General features: G+C 41.9%; 1 protein-coding gene across 1 annotated transcript in view; it reads right to left on the bottom strand.

Moving 5' to 3' along the window:
• The window catches only part of GABRB3 (gamma-aminobutyric acid type A receptor subunit beta3), a 278147-nt gene that overhangs the window by 162126 nt on the left and 99085 nt on the right, over positions 1-16936 (bottom strand). The gene's annotated exons all lie outside the window — the stretch shown is intronic.

Below are 16936 nucleotides of genomic sequence, written 5' to 3'. Positions count from 1 at the left end.
AATATTTATATTCCAATTGATTTATTTTATAATTAGAAGGTAAAAATGAGAAAGTAAGCAATTTTTCAGTAATAGTGTGATGGGACACTTTTGTATTTTTATGTCTGATTTTCTAAGTAAGTAGTAGTTTTTAAGTGAGGAGAAACTTGGGGGTACGCAAGACAAATCAGACTCCTTAAAGGGGTACAGTAGTCTGGAAAGGCTGAGAGCCACTGCTTTGGCCAACTGGGAAAAAATAGCCAGAGGTAGAAGGAAGAGGTCACATCCGGGGGCCCAGACAAGCACAGGGAGGGTGACGACTCAAAAACAAAACCAAAAACAAACAAACCAGTTTTCTCAGGGAAAAAGGAGACAGACTCTCAGGTTACAAAGGTACATCTAGACTGGAGCTGGAGATGTAATTTCCAGCTCAGGTAAAATACCCATGAGATCTCTGATCAAGCTAGCATGCTAAAAATAGAAGTGTAGTTGAAGCAACTCAAATGGTAGGAGGGGCTAGCCAACGTGAGTAGGATCCATCCAAGATCCTATGTACATATTCTGAGCAAATACCCTCTCCTGCTGCTCACACTACTGCAGCTACACTTCTATTTTTACCGTGTTAGCTTGATCAGTTAGTGTGGGTATGTCTACTCAAGCTAGAAATTATACCTTCCAGCTCTAGTGCAGACATACCCCACATCTACATTGCACAGTTAAACCAGATGATGGACACCTGAGTCTGGGCGCCTACGTTAGCCTAGCCAGGGTGTGAGTATCCCCCACAGCAAAGTCATACCTGAGTTACTGTGTCCTTACTGTTTCTGCACACGTCCATGTGTGTCAGGGGATGTATCCCATGGTTCTTTGTGCCGAGATGCTCCAATCAATTGTGTCAATTGTGGGATAACCTGTCTGCCCTTCAGGGGGAATTGTGGGAAGGCATTGAACGGCTATCAGCACTCAAGCAACCTCACTGTTGAGTGGGCAGGCTCCAGCCCGAGTCAGCCTGGAGCTCGGGCTCTAACCCACAACCCTAGCTGAGTAAGCTACCCAGATTTAAAAGCATCTCCAAACCCTGTTCAGAGGGTTTTATATGTGGATGGGGGGGGGGGGGTGAGTAGGGGAGGAGAGTGGTAAGAGCCTAGTTTAACTGTGCAGTGCAGATATACCCTCAGAGACCAGCTGAGACCAGGCTGGGTCCCAGGAGATACCTGGCTGTCTGAAAGTATGTTTGTTGGTACACAGCTTAACCTGTAACTCAAAAGGAAAGCCCATCAAACTTAGCTAGTAGTGAAGCATATGTTTTGATGAGACTAAATATGCATTTGTTGTTTTTAAATCATGTTCGCTAATGCTTTGTTCCAACTGCTAAATAAAACACTTTATGAAGGCTGTTAGTCAATTTCCCTGGTCACAGGTTGTCAGAGGGAGGAAATGCAGGAAATTCCAAACCTGAAATCCAGTCAAACCTGCAGTGTGATAAAAGTTGGTAACACAAGACAGTATACCCTAGTCCTGGTCTAAGAGTAGAAGAATCACAAGAGTCCATCCCAATACAATTTAGGGCAAGAGGCCCAAGAACTGAAGGGGTGAACTCAGAGAGACCAGAAAGGGGACATAGGTAACTGTGACGGATGGCATTTACACTTGATGGAAAATAGTCTTTTAACTAGGCATGTTTAGAAAAAGTAACTGACAAATAAAGGTATAGTAGTCCTAATAAATATACATTATGTGCCAAATTCACTACTGGTAGAAGAAGGCACAAGTGCGTTTACTTCAAAGTTAGTATTCAAACTATAAATGGCCAAAGTCTCTATCTGAAATCTACTCAATTAAATATAAAGATACTCCTTAGGCATAAATGACTTCGATATACTAAGGACAGTTTCCTGTAATATCTCTACAATTAAAATTCATAAGAGAATGCAAAACAGTAAGCCACATGACCACATTTCCTTTTAGCATACATCAGCACAAAGAACTGACTCAGGCTTTTTCTTGAGTAGAAAGGTAACAACATCAAAGGTGTATCAGAAGAACAATTTAAGCAAATGATGTCACTATAATTGCCACTGGAAAATGGAAGGAATAAAATGCAGTCTTTTAAGTGTTAAGTTTCAGAATGGGCCTTTTATTCAGACTAATAATACACCTTTTCTTTTTCTTTTACAAAAATGTAGATACTCCTTGATGTTGAAACTCTCCTATTCTGCACAGGAGTAAACTTGCAAAACCCTATTAGTCTCTGCAAAGAAGGATGTCTCAGTGTGAATGATGAGTAAATTAACTTCATTTCCTATTGATGCTTTCTACTGAGTACCAATGGAAGCTATACTTCTGAAAGGATCACATGTGATTCTCCCCTCACAAAACAGCACAGTAATGAACTACTTACATTAAAAGCACTCTGTGGTATAGGAATATCATTATATATAAGGTATCCTTATCACAAGATTTAATAAAGGAACAAAAATGCTTTGAATACTATGCATGCACTTGCCTACAGCCATTATTAAGCAAAGAAACACTGTGTGCAGCCAGGCAGTCATTGATGGTAAATCAAATGGAGGGCATATGGCATTGCTGCTGGTGGTGGTGGTTTTGTTGCTAGAAAAGGCTAACGTTTTGCAGTTGTGCTTATTATTAACTCAACTATTTCCCCCCCTTAAATCACACTTGGTAGGACACAGGAAAACACACTGTGAACAACCTGTACTGAACTGCTAGCTAGGACTTGCCCTGTGAACTGCTAAATGTAAAAGTCATAGTGTTTCTCCAAGATGGAGAATTTCTGGGACAATATCATAAGAGACATTCAGAATATCTTTCAGAAAACATACGGTGGCTTGGTGAGGACCAAGGCCAGGTCTGCTTGTACTTGACCTTTGTACTATGAGTTTGGACATTGGATCTGTTGGGGTCCACTAGGCATCGCTACCAGGTAACTCGGGAGAGCGGAAGACCAAAGTGTCGATGAAACTCTCTTGCTCTGGGCCTATCTGAACCCCCAAACTCCATCTTGTGAACTCTCACCTACTTCTGTGTTTACTGCTTTACATGCTCTGAAGTAGGCTGAAGCAGAAATGTATTGGTCAGCGTTTCTAGCAGATGGCTGCAGTTTTACTCACACTAGCAGAAATAATAGAGATAAGGAGCAGGGGTAGTTAGTTTACAGGCGTCTAACTCAAGGTCGCAGAGACTGGGAAAGTTTTCTCACAAGCTTATGTAGAGCTTATTGTAACAGTTGTCTGGAAGGGAGGGATGGGGGAATAGCCAGACAAAGGCTTACACAGAAACAGTTTGGGGTATAAAAGGTAAAAGTTATTTGTATTTGTTGCACTGGATTTGAGACATGCTGGTCTCCTAGTGCCATTTCAGAGCTCTGAAATAAACTTGGCTTGCTTTCTCCCCTCGGTGTCTTTATTGGTGCTAAGCACACCGGGCCACGGACCTTTGATGTCCCCTTGAGCCCCTTGAGCGGCCAACAGTTTTGGCGTCCCTGGGTGGGCTTGAGGCTGAAATTTAGCCTTGCCCGGATCCCTCCTGGTGGCCGACGGATTACGACGACGACCGACGCCCAGAGCGCTCACCGGTGACTTCATCGGGGGCCTCGGCAGAGACGTGGTTTGTTCGACCCCGGAGGGCACAACGGTGCAACGCACACAGACAGTGGAGAAGCAGCTGCGGGCGACGGTGGGGAACCGGTCCCGTGGATAGGGCGACGGTGCAGAACCGGACCCTTGGATAAGGTAGGAACAGTCCAGTGGGGACTTTATCTGTCTTGACCTGGGGACGCCCAGTGTCTGCCTGTTGTGACTTGGGGACGCCCAGAGTCTCCCTCAGTATGGGGCAGGGACAGAGTACAGCCGGCAGGGTACAGTGTACACCCTTAGAATGCATTCTGGTGAACTGGAAAGTGTTTGGATCTGATCAGTTGATTAAAAGTAAATTGAAAAGGTTCTGTACAGTTGATTGGCCTCAGTACCAGCTGGAGTGCCAAGAAAGGTGGCCACCGGAAGGATCACTTAATTACAACACGATCCTTCAGTTGCTTTTGTTTTGTCAGAGAACAGGTAAATGGAATGAACATCTCTATGCGTATACGTTTATGGTGTTAAGAAATAGGACTGGTATTTTGCTCAAGTGCCATTTGACTCCGACAGGCTCAGTAGTATTGGCTGCTAAACCCCAGAACCCTCCCACTGTTGTAATGCCAGAATCGGTGTCCCCTTCGGCTCCTCCACCCCCACAGGCTTTAGAGAGTACCCCCCCCCCCGTGGGATTGTATCCGTTGATTACTGAGAGTGTGGTAGCCCGTCCAGGAACACAAGAAAACTTTGAAGGTTGTCTAGCTAGCCATAAGCCTGACTGGGATGATTGCAATATACTTATGAGAACCCTGTTGTCTGAAGTGGAGCGGATTCAGGTTATAGAAAAGGCTAAGAAGGAAGACAGAGAAGGCATTTAAGGTTTAAAAGGGAAAGCTATTGGACTCCAGAGGTTGTACAGAGGGGATTCCTCAGAAGTGAGTGTGCTCATCCTGGTTTGTTGCTTCAAAGCTCTGCACAGCAGTTATGTTACTGGAAAGGATGTATGATGGCAATGTGTATGTGTTAATGGTTGGAGGAAAGGTGTATAAGTGAAGGTTCCTTTGGAAGTTAGAAGAAGCTGAGAAAGGGAGAAGAGGAAAAAGCACAGAATGAGTTAACTGAGAGGAAAATACAGCTAGCAGGCTCATCCAAGGACAGTGTACACAGCTAAGACTTGGCTGACCCCCAAGAGAAAGGGGGGCCTGAATGTGCCCGAGCAACTATGAGATCAGCAAAATACTGCAAGGCATAATGAAGACAACAGAAGGGTTAAAAAGCAGCTTTGTTGGACTGTATTGGCTCAAGGATTTAAAAATTCCCCCACTCTGTTCGGCCAGGCTTTGGCCAGAGACTTGGAGGAGTGGGATAATTCAGACAGAGCCCTCCTGCTGCAATATGTAGATGACTTGTTAATTGCTGCTGTGGGTCTAATCCCTTGTCTCAGAGCTACTGTGAGTCTCCTAAACTTTATTGGATTGCGAGGATACAGGGTATCTCAAAGCAAAGCCCAAATTGCTCTTACAGAGGTTCAATATCTGGGATTTCACATCAGGCAGGGAGAGAGACAGCTCTCAAATGAAAGAAAGGAGGCTATCTGCCAAGTTCCCATCCCCAGCAACCGTAAACGGCTTAGAGCATTCCTGGGCATGGCAGGCTTTTGCAGAATATGGATTCCAGAGTTTGGACTGTGGGCTAAACCTCTGTATGAATGTGTTAAGGGAGCGGAACATGACCCCTTTCACTCGTCCCCAGAAGCGGACAGGGCATTTAAAATCTTGAAAAGGAAGCTAATGGAAGCTCCAGCCCTCGGCTTGCCCGATATATCTAAGCTGTTCCAGCTGTATGTGCATGAACGAAAAGGGGTAGCTTTGGGAATGCTTACCCAGCTATTAGGTGCCTGGAAGCGTCCTGTGGCATACTTTTCTAAACAACTGGATCAAGTTTCAAAGGGATGGCCAGCCTGTTTGAGGGCGGTCGCAGCTACTGCTCTAGTGCTTGGGGAAGCTGAGAAACTGACACTGGGAGGAAGTGTGCAAGTGTATGTTCCCCATATGGTCCAAGCCTTGCTGGACACTAAGGGTGGTCTTTGGCTCACACAGGCTCGGGTTGCTCGGTACCAGGTGAAGCTGTTAGAGAATCCTTAAGTCACCCTACAGATCTGTCCCTCCCTTAATCCAGCTACACTGCTACCAGAGACAGAAAAGCAGGAACATGACTGTCTAGAAATCATAGATGTTCAGTATTCTAGCCGCCCAGATCTAAAAGATCAGCCACTCCCAAATGCTGACTTGGAATGGTATACAGATGGAAGTAGTACTGTTGTGGATGGGCAAAGGAGGGCTGGTTATGCTATTGTGTCTCTTCATGATACCGTGGAAGCTGAGAGTTTACCGGCAGGAACGTCTGCCCAGCTTGCTGAACTAGTGGCCCTGACCCGTGCCCTCGAGCTGGCAAAAGACAAACGGGTTAATATCTTTACTGATTCAAAGTATGCTTTTGGGGTATTGCATGCTCACGCTGGTTTGTGGAAGCAAAGGGGAATGCTAACAGCCCAAGGCTCTCCGGTCAAGCATGGGTCTCAAATTCTCCGGCTTTTAGAAGCAGTACAATTCCCCTCAGCAGTAGCAGTGGTGCATTGCAAAGCCCATCAAAGGGAAGATCAAGATGTAACCAGGGGCAATGCCAGAGCAGACAGGGAAGCTAAGCGAGCTGCTACCCTGAAATCACCAACAGAGGAGAATGCCCAAATGCATGCCCTTATCCCATCAGTGAGTGAGCTTGCAGCCCCTCAGTACTCCCAAGAGGACAGAAACCTGGCTGACAGTCTCGGTCTCCAGGAAAAGGAGGGATGGCTTTATTCCACAGAGGGAAAAATCCTCCTGCCCAAGGGCTTGATTCAACCTGTGTTGCAGAAACTGCATCAAACCACACACGCAGGCAGAGAGGCTCTTACCCAGCTCATGAATAAATATTTTCTAACCTCTGGACTTAAACCCCTAGCATCACAGGTACAAGCTGAATGTTTAATCTGCCAAAAGAATAACCCTCGACCAGAAGTAGCAGTGCCACCAGCCACCCTGGAACCTACCCCAGGCCCAGGATTGGTGTGGCAAATAGACTTTACTGAGTTTCCCAGAACCCAAGGGTACAGGTACCTTCTTGTCTTAGTGGATCGATTCAGTGGATGGCCTGAGGCCTTCCCATGTCGCAACAACACTGCCAAAACAGTGGCTCTTAAGTTTGTCAAGGAAATCATTCCTCGCTTCGGCCTTCCCCAGTGGATGGAATCTGATAATGGAACACACTTCACATCTCAAATTGTTCAAAAGATATCAAGTGCTCTGCAAATCCCCTGGAAACTCCACACACCCTGGCGACCACAAGCCAGTGGAGTAGTGGAACGCACAAATCAGACACTCAAGCGACACCTCTCAAAGGTCTGTCAGGAGGCCTCTCTTAAGTGGCCTGATGCCTTGCCCCTTGTGTTACTTCGCATTCGTGCTCTCCCTAAGGGTAGGATAGGGCTTAGTCCCTTCGAGATTATGTTTGGAAGAGCATGGCCTATGAATGGTACCCCAGTTCTGGCAGGGGAATGGGAAGTGGGGTATGGTTTCTTGTCTCAGTACATGTGCCCTCTGTCTGCTGTTCTTTCTTTTCTTCACAGGTACACCAAAGATTCACAGCCTCTTCTGCTGGACACTCCGGTCCACTCCCTGCAGCCTGGTGACTCCGTTCTCGTGCGGACCTGGAAGGACGAGCCCCTCCAAGAGAAGTGGAAGGGACCTCACACCGTCCTGCTTGTCACCCATACAGCGGCAAAGGTCGAAGGACACAAGAACTGGATTCATCACTCCCGACTGAAAGCAGTGCCCGCTCCTAAAGAGTGGACTGTCCAGCCTGCGGAGAAGACTGCTAACGACGATTTGGGACTTAAGCTGCTATTCAAAAAACAGTAAGGGTCGCTGGAAATGTGTTGTGATCTTTCTGAACAGTCACAGCATACTCCCCGCGAAAACCCTGAGCATTGGTTTTATTTTCTCACAGAGGGCCGACCTGGCCTATGTATTTGGTCTTGTTATTTTTTTGACTTGTTTAGTGTCAATAATTCTTCTTGTCTTTTGGGCATTTAGGTTGTTGTAAACACAATATGGGTTCAGGTTTAGGGTCTCTCACTGTTCCTTTACTGAATGCCATCGGTTGGCAAACCAGAGCTGCATTCTTTACCCTTTCCCCACAAGCCACCCTACGGGACTCACAAGGTAACAATGGAAAGGCTAGTTATGGTGAAGCCTTTTGGGTTTGTGGTACTAGTGCCTACAAATGGCTTCCTAATGGTTGGCATGGTAGCTGTTACAAAGGCTATCTTGCTCCTCCCCTCTGCATTCTACCCAAGGCTCCCTCAGGTCGTCCCAGGTACTATCGGTCCTTGAGAGCTACCTTAGAACCCATCAGTGAAGGAGACAGGTTTGGGATGATAGCCCTCCCTTCCTATGGGGTGGGACGACTAGCCCAACTTTACAGAAGACTGTCTAAATTTCTCACCCAGTTTGCCAATGATACCCTAGCCATAGAGAAAAGCATAAGTTCTGAGCTGTACCAGCTTCGATTGCTGGCTTTGCAGAACCGTCAGGCCCTAGATTATGTGTTAGCCTCACGAGGCGGGGTCTGTGCCCTTATTGGAGAAGAGTGTTGTACCTATGTCCCAGAGTTTTCACAGGACATTAAGAAGCACATCTTGTCAGCAGAACGGGCCTTTAACCAGTGGAAGGCCCAGGAAGGGGAACCCACTATTTTGGATTCCCTTTGGGGTTGGATACCTGGTTTAGGGGAACTAGGGGATATAGGGGGAAGCATTGTTCGCATCTTGCTCACAGGTGTGGTGATATGTTTTGTTCTTGTTCTTTTGCTCATTTGCTGTAAAGTGCTCATAGGTAAGATTTGTACCTCCCCCTCCCCAGAGGTTCCTTTATACCCTCTCATTGATAATCCTGATTGTATGGAGCTTAATCGCATTTTGTCTTTAGAATATGAGAAAACTCTGACAAAGGTTTGTTAAGTGATCTCAAAGGAGGGATTGTTGGGGTCCACTAGGCATAGCTACCAGGTAACTCGGGAGAGCGGAAGACCAAAGTGTCGATGAAACTCTCTTGCTCTGGGCCTATCTGAACCCCCAAACTCCATCTTGTGAACTCTCACCTACTTCTGTGTTTACTGCTTTACATGCTCTGAAGTAGGCTGAAGCAGAAATGTATTGGTCAGCGTTTCTAGCAGATGGCTGCAGTTTTACTCACACTAGCAGAAATAATAGAGATAAGGAGCAGGGGTAGTTAGTTTACAGGCGTCTAACTCAAGGTCGCAGAGACTGGGACAGTTTTCTCACAAGCTTATGTAGAGCTTATTGTAACAGTTGTCTGGAAGGGAGGGGTGGGGGAATAGCCAGACAAAGGCTTACACAGAAACAGTTTGGGGTATAAAAGGTAAAAGTTATTTGTATTTGTTGCACTGGATTTGAGACATGCTGGTCTCCTAGTGCCATTTCAGAGCTCTGAAATAAACTTGGCTTGCTTTCTCCCCTCGGTGTCTTTATTGGTGCCAAGCACACCGGGCCACGGACCTTTGATGTCCCCTCGAGCCCCTTGAGCGGCCAACAGATCTGCTCTCTAAGTAAAGGACAATGCCTTGCTGTATGCATACAACCTTTTTGATTATTTGTAGAAGATGATTGTGTCTGTGAGAGGGGAAGAAATACATAGTATTTTTAAGTGACTGACAGCCCCATACACTGAGGTCCTTAAATCACAGAAGTAGTACATAATACATATGCTGAGAGCTTTTAGGATTCCAGAAAGAGGATCATCAGCATTTGCTTAGCAGGATTGTGTTCCCTGAATATTGTCTCTGTTAAAGGGGAGTGGGCTGCAGAGGAATATGAACGTTGTCACTCTTTATGTTAGCTCTTTACTCAAAGAATGCACCTACTGTGTTTGTGCTTTATGACCTAACATGACATAACTTACACATCTTAAATTTACATAACGCACATAACTTGTATGATGTTACAAACTATGTTTAGCACCTTTCAGTAGTGCAAGATAGTTTAAGACAAGGACTAAAGAAAAACACCATATTCACTTGGAAATTCAGGAATATTTAGGGAGGTGGAATGTAATTATCTTTGCTGGAATATAGCAAGGACACAAAACATCACAAATGTGCCATAAGAACACTACTAATACTATATATATATAATGGAATAACTCAGCAGAAAAATACGGTTGCAAGGGATAATGTTTATAACTCAAGAGAGAATGCTTATAACAAGAAAACAAAGTAAATTAACAGAAAACTTTCTGTCTTGGAGTTCAAAACAGTCATGTGACCCTGTACATGGAGTCCTATCACCCATAGTAATTTCCTCTTTGCCTCTAAAGAAAGCAAATTTGTAGTCCTCATCCAAGTACCTGTGCAGAAGGAGAAAACTGAGATGAGGTTCATCTCTTTTTCTGTGGGACCAGGTAGTTCTCCTGCATCCTGACACATTATATTTAACCCCTTTAAAGGCTAGTGTGAGCAGGTGTTTTCCCCAACTTCCAAAGCACACTCTCTGTGTAGAGTCCAAATTTACCCCCTTACTGGAATTTGACTTAATTATCACTGAAATTAGCAATAAGAGAGAAAATTTCATCTCAAAACTTGTCCCCAGGTTTAGCTGTTGCTAGGGTTTCTACTTCAAGACTAGTCAGTCTACACCCTAGATACTCCCATCTCTCTTACATCCAGTAGGGGGAATGAGGCACCTGGACTGTGAAACTATTTAAGCTTTTCCTAGAAGGTTCAACACCTGGTAACAGGGGTGGGTGTTTCAGGCAAACACTGCTCATTTTGTGTGTCCAGTTCTGGTGTCCACAATTCAAGATGGATGTTGATAAATAGGAGAAGCTTCAGAGAAGAGTCAAAAGAATGATTAAAGGATTGAGGAGAAGGTTATGGACTATAAATATCTACATGGAGAACAACAATTGGCTAATGGGCTCTGCAGTCTAGGAGACAAAAGTATAACAAGATCCAGTGCCTGGAAGTTGGTGACAGACAAATTCAGACTGAAAATAAGGCACAAATGTTTTACAGTGAGCGTAATTGACCACTGCAAGAATTTACTCAGGGCTATGGTGGATTCTCAATCCCTGGCAATTTTCAAATCAAGAATGGATGTTTTTTTCTAAAAGTTATGCTCTAGTTCAATTAAGAATTAATTCAGGGAAGTCCTATGGCCTGTGTTATACAGAAGGCCAGACTAGATGATCACAATGGTTCCTTCTGGCCTTATAATATATGAATTTGTGGTTGGTAATGATAGATGCTGATAAATTATTTTAATGAGTAGAAACCTATCAAGAAAAATAAGAATGCACACTCTAAATATCAAATGCAAAAACTGCAAATTGTGTGTAGGAATTCCTTGATATTAAAGACACAATTAATGAATTATCACTGTAGTCTGTTGAAATCACAGTAGGCAGCAGACTGGAGGATTCTGCTATAAATATAAAATTCACTTATCTATCTCTTATTTTTAATGCATAAATAAAGCATGTGTGAGCCAAGTTTTCATAAATAAATGCCAAAAAATGTTTATGTATGAGGAGCTTACAGTATGCGGTTCTAGCTGAAATAAATGTTTCAGTGAGCATGATGATTTATTCAAATGTTATGTTAAGTAAGCATTCAGTGTGCTTTTATGTAATTCTGATGCCTAAGTTACATGTGACTATGATAATTTTATTACTTCCTTGATGTTTCATTGCATCCTTGGATAGTCCCTTTTTCTATCATCAAGTCCCATAAACAGTGCAGAAAGCATAGTTTCCTACAGTACAAAAATTGTCAGTACAATACATTTGAGGTCCAATTCTATGACATGCCAAACACCCTCAACTTCCTTTGAAGTCAACAGGACCTGTGGATGTTTAGCATCACTCAGGATCATGCTCATGAATCAGAAGTCTACATATTCCTTTACATTTCGGGATCAGGTACAAAGGATATTAATGACAAAGTATAAAAGCGAGACTGTGTCAAGATATTGATTCTTACTCTCAGTTTAATCTACTAGTGTTCTCAATATATATAGGCTCAAGTAATGTCTGGTGTGACTTCAACAGACTTTACACTATGAACTTGACCCACAGAGTTCATTTAATGCACTTTATTTTATGTTATTATACTTTCAAAAGCATATGCCCCTGAATTTATTGTGACCATGCCATTAAAGCAGTTATCAACCCTTCAGCGATCCTATAGATTTCATCAGCATGTGCTGCATATATATATTATAGATTCTGATTCTCTTTTCTTAAATCAGTGGGTATGTCTACACTTAAAACAATACGGTGGCACAGCTGCAGCACTGTAGCACTTCAGTGTAGACACGACCTTTGCCAATAGGAGGAGTCCTCCCATCAATGCAGGTACTTCACCACCCCAAGAGGCAGTAGCTAGGTTCATGGAAGAATTCTTTTATCCACCTAACACTGTCTACACTGGAGGTTAGATCAGCACAGCTACATCTAGAGGAGTGTATATTTTTCACACCCCTGAGAGATGTAGCTATACAGATGTAAGTTCCTGGTGTACACCAGCCCTGTGGTACTTCACCTGAGAAAGAACCTCCTTGTATACTTTTTAAATTTCTATTCCTATTCCCTGTGGCACTATCTGCACTGCTAGGCTGATCAAAAGTTTGATAATGTGTCCTTCTTAACTTTTGTGAGTTACAAAATTATTTTGCAAAGTATGTTTACTTTTAGAAATGAAGACTTTCAAATGCATTTAGGCCAAGATTTTCAAAAGCAACTAGTGATTTTGGCTGTCTCGTTGTTTGGATGCTGAATCTGATACTTCAAAGGAGCCTGTTTTTCAGAAGGCAGTGCTCAGCACTTTCTGAAAATCAGGCCCATTTAAGGTGTCTCAGGTTGGGGACCCAAAACTGAGCAACCCAAAATAATTAATGACTTTTGTGTAAGCCCTGGAGAGTTTCCCATAGGATAGGAAAAATGGTGTGTATATTATTATTATGTGGGCCAGCAGTGGACATGATATCCAGCTGTCTGAGGCCCTGATCCTGTACCACTGAAGTAAATGGGAATTTTAACATGGAGCTGGATTGGATCCTGAACCTAGACTCTCAGCAGTCCAAAACCAGTACCAGGCCCTTAATGCCCTCATTTGGCAAGTAAATACACATAAAAAATCCTAACCTACTCCTTAAGCCTCTTTTTAGTCTCATAAATAGTTTCCTCCACCTTAAGGAGGAAGATGAGTAATGTGGGTAAAATAAAAATGCCTTTTTGATAATATCTTGTCTCTCACTGTAATATCTAAAGGCTTCTCTACAAAGTGGCACGCAGGAAAGTTAAGATGAATCAACTAAAAGTGTGAAATCAATGCACATAAATTAAAGCATATTTAATTTAGGAGTAAAGTGACCTTAGTTTTCTGTAACATAATCCTGAGGATTAAGACAAGCCCTAAATGCTAACAAGAGCTGGTCGAGCTATTTGTTATGAACAAGTTATCAGATATAGCCCCCTTTTTTTGTTTTCAAACATGATTTTCCTGAGTATGTTCACTGTTGGTAATTGTTCTTTGAGCCAACTAGGTTCTTGCAAACTGTAGTGCGTATTCATTAGAATCTTCAGAATTTACCATTCAAGCTGTTTGATTGGTCACCTAAATTCACATGGAATATTTTCTGTTTCCTGGCTGTATGGCATAACATATATATACATAAGCTGTACTAGACAAAACATCATTGGGATGTTGAATCTCTCACAGAGTTAGAGTTGGAAACACTTTAGAAAGCAGGAAATAAAAAGAGGCCTAGGACATTTAAAATCTTTTCCTGTCCTTTTTGCACAATAAACATTATAATTGCCTATGTATGTGCATTTTAGATTTTAAAATATCTGTGTGAAAGCAAGAAACATATAAGCTACATTTATTGGCCATCTAGAAAATTTCATATTTGGTTACAGTATCTCCTGGCAGATCCCCACCAAGTTACCAAAAACTCTTTCTTAGGTCAATGCAATCCAGCAGTATGGATCCCAGTATCCATGACAGCCAAGCGTTCTGGAGTCCACATACCTATTTGATTTTCAAGATAAGAGCCTTAAATTTTAAACGCTTTAGGACGGGGATTTTTCTTTCTATGGTTGTACAATGCCTAGCACAAAGGGGCCCACAATCATGACTGAGGCCTTTGTGTGCTATCATAGTATAAATTAAATAACAATATGTAGAAGGACCAGGCAATCATTTTAATAATGAATAATAGAGCCAGTAGACCTTTTTTCCCCCAATTAAACAATTTTTTGCTGAAAAATGGGTTTTCATCAAAAACAAAATTTGTCATGATTTTTTTAAAGTGAAAATATTCAGTTTTTTTATCAACAAAACTGAAAAATGATGAACAATTGAAAAACAAAAATGTTTTAAAGGTTTAGATTACTGGTTTAAAACAAAAAAAAATAGTTTTTGCTTGCCAAAAACTGAAGATCTTTTGGCTTTTCAGGAAAAAACCAAAATTTTTCACAGAAATTTTTTGACAAATTTTTTTGAAAATGTTCATTTTCATCAACATTTTCAAGGGGAAAAATTCATTTCCTGACCAGCTTTAATGAACATGTTCATTTATACATGCATATATTCATTTTTGCACAAATATCTATATTTGCATGAATGTAAGCTCCCATCCCACAAACATTTTCACAAACAGAATCCTATCCCCAAAATGCATATGGGAAAACTAATAAAAAAGCATGCAAATATACATGACCAGATTGAATCATGAGTTGAGTTAAGCAAATACGTTCAAGAAAGCATTTTTTCCGTACTTGCTAACTTTAGACTCAACCAATATTATCAACCTGATAAATAACCCCCTCAACCTGGGGGGAGGGATAGCTCAGTGGTTTGAGCATTGGCCTGCTAAACCTAGGCTGGTGAGTTCAATACTTGAGGGGGCCACTTAGGGATCTGGGGCAAAAACAGTACTTGGTCCTGCTACTGAAGTTAAGGCAAGGGACTGGACTGATGACCTTTCAATGTCCCTTCCAGTTCTAGGAGATAGGATAGCTTTATTTATTTATATAACTTACACTATCCCATTTTGTAAACAAAGATCAAAGCAACCATTTTAAATAGTATTTAACTTTATAATTTTTGCTAGAGGTGGAGTCCTCATAAAATCAAATGAAATTGGCCCAAGTGTTAGGAAACTTGAATGTAAAATCACAACTCTCATCCTTACATTATTCTTCAGAATTGGGTTGAATAGTTAAGAATGTATTTCTTTTGGGATATCTAAGAGCATCATATCATTGCCTCAAGAGGTGTTTTCTTATATCCACAACCCTCCCTTACACATAAGAAAGTTCTGATGTGAAGGATCATTCACTCAAAATTGTGTTAATAACAAAGTGTATGTATCTTCTCATTCCCTCTACTTAACATCAAGTGGTAAAGCGAGAGAACTGTAGAGTGAAGTTAAGTGTTTCTGGCACTCTATGGAAGAGCAAGGAGACACTCTTTGTCCGGAAAAGTAACCCAGAAGAACTAACACCATTTATATTTTACAGATTTTTATAAAACATGAATACGTATAAATTATTTAGTAAAAAGCATTTAATTGTTCTGAATATCACGGGACACCTCACCCTACTCTCTTTCATTGCATGAGCCTTATTTCATAATTTAGAGTGGTTTTAATATTTGGTCAAGATCTCACTGTATTCATTCATCGACTAGAATCAGTATGTTGCATGGCTTTGCTTATAATTAACTTTAGAAAGCTGTATTATCTATTGGAAGCACCAGAAAAGTATCATACGCAGTAAGCGTATGTTTACTGGTTGGCCTAGAGGCTATAATAATACTAATAGAAAAATGCTGAACACTAACTATATATCTCACCTTTCATCCAAAGGCATCAAGGGCTATACAAACATTCATTAATGAAGTCTCCTAACCCTCTGTTTATACCCCATTTAAAAGATGGGGAAACTGAACACAGAGTGATTAAATGATTTACCAAGTTCTAAGGTGAACCAGTAGCAGAGATAGGAATAGAATCCAGCTGTTTTGACAACCTGCTAGCTTTATCTTAAATCTTAAATAATCTTAAAAGTGGCTCTAGTTTCATTATGATAATGTAGCTCTCATGTGTTTTCTAGAACATCTCCAAAGATGTTAGGGGGGGGAACTATTTACTCAAATAACTGTTCTGTAGCACTCCTAAGATTCTAATACCCTTGCAGTTACATGTATATCTCTTATTATAGACTGCTTAGTTTACTAATGGAGTGTCATTTAAAAAGAGACGTGTATTATTAGTAGTAGTAGATATCTTAAATCTTAATGAAGCATTTCAGTAGAAATATCCACGATGGGAATAAAATTTACTTAGCTGAACCTGATCTAATTTACTTTTTGCCTGAGATTTAAGCTTTTAATAGAGAAATTCCCAGGCAAAGTTCTGTCTTATCATTCAGTTTCTGAGACACCATTCCTTTTTGAAGGTTTAAATGCACAGTCTTTAAACCACTAGCAAGCTAAGGAAACACCCCAAACTTATTGTTTTCATCAACATTTAACTGTACTCCTCTTCTTGATAGGAGCCCTTCATTACTAAATTACATTGCTACAAGTCCACTGTAATTAATCCTGCAGAGAAGGAACCAGAGCTGACAGTTTGCATATTCCATTGTGACATGTGCTGGTGTCTTTTCCAGTTTCCCTTCTGAAAAGACTAAGCCATTAGCTTCTGTAGCAAATCTTTTTTAAACTTACCTTTTTATCTATGCCTTTATCAATATCTTTCAAGGACACCTGTACATATGATTCAGTTAGAACAATTTTGAAATGATAATTTTTGAAAACATTACTGTGCTGACAAGCTATATTTTGGAGTTAGATAACAGGTGGATACTACAGGCCAGATTGTGCCTGGCAGATACAAGCCTGCCCTGGAGGCTATGCAAAGCTGCACTGTCCATTGGGAATCCCGGGAAGCATTTTGACTCCTAGAGCTGCATGGTCCAAAGAGGGCATGCACCTGATGCTACACCTTTTCAAGGCAGCATGTGCTCCCCTCTGTGGCTGGCCATCTCTGAAGGCCAGCATGGAAAAAGGGCAAGGTCGTGGCTTACTGCCTCTGAGATTGGTTTGTGGATCTGAGTGTTACTGGGGAGCAGGCCCAGCACTCAGCAAAGCGCAGGCACTACACCTGTGGTTAGACTGTCCACTGGAAGATTGTGAGTGTTTGTAGGGGCATTTCTTGCACAATCTGGTCTTATACTGGT

The sequence above is a fragment of the Emys orbicularis genome, chromosome 1 (genome assembly GCF_028017835.1).
Source record: "Emys orbicularis isolate rEmyOrb1 chromosome 1, rEmyOrb1.hap1, whole genome shotgun sequence".
NCBI lineage: Eukaryota > Metazoa > Chordata > Testudines > Emydidae > Emys > Emys orbicularis.
Note: the sequence above shows the minus strand (reverse complement) of the source record. Positions and strands in the feature narration are given on the sequence as shown.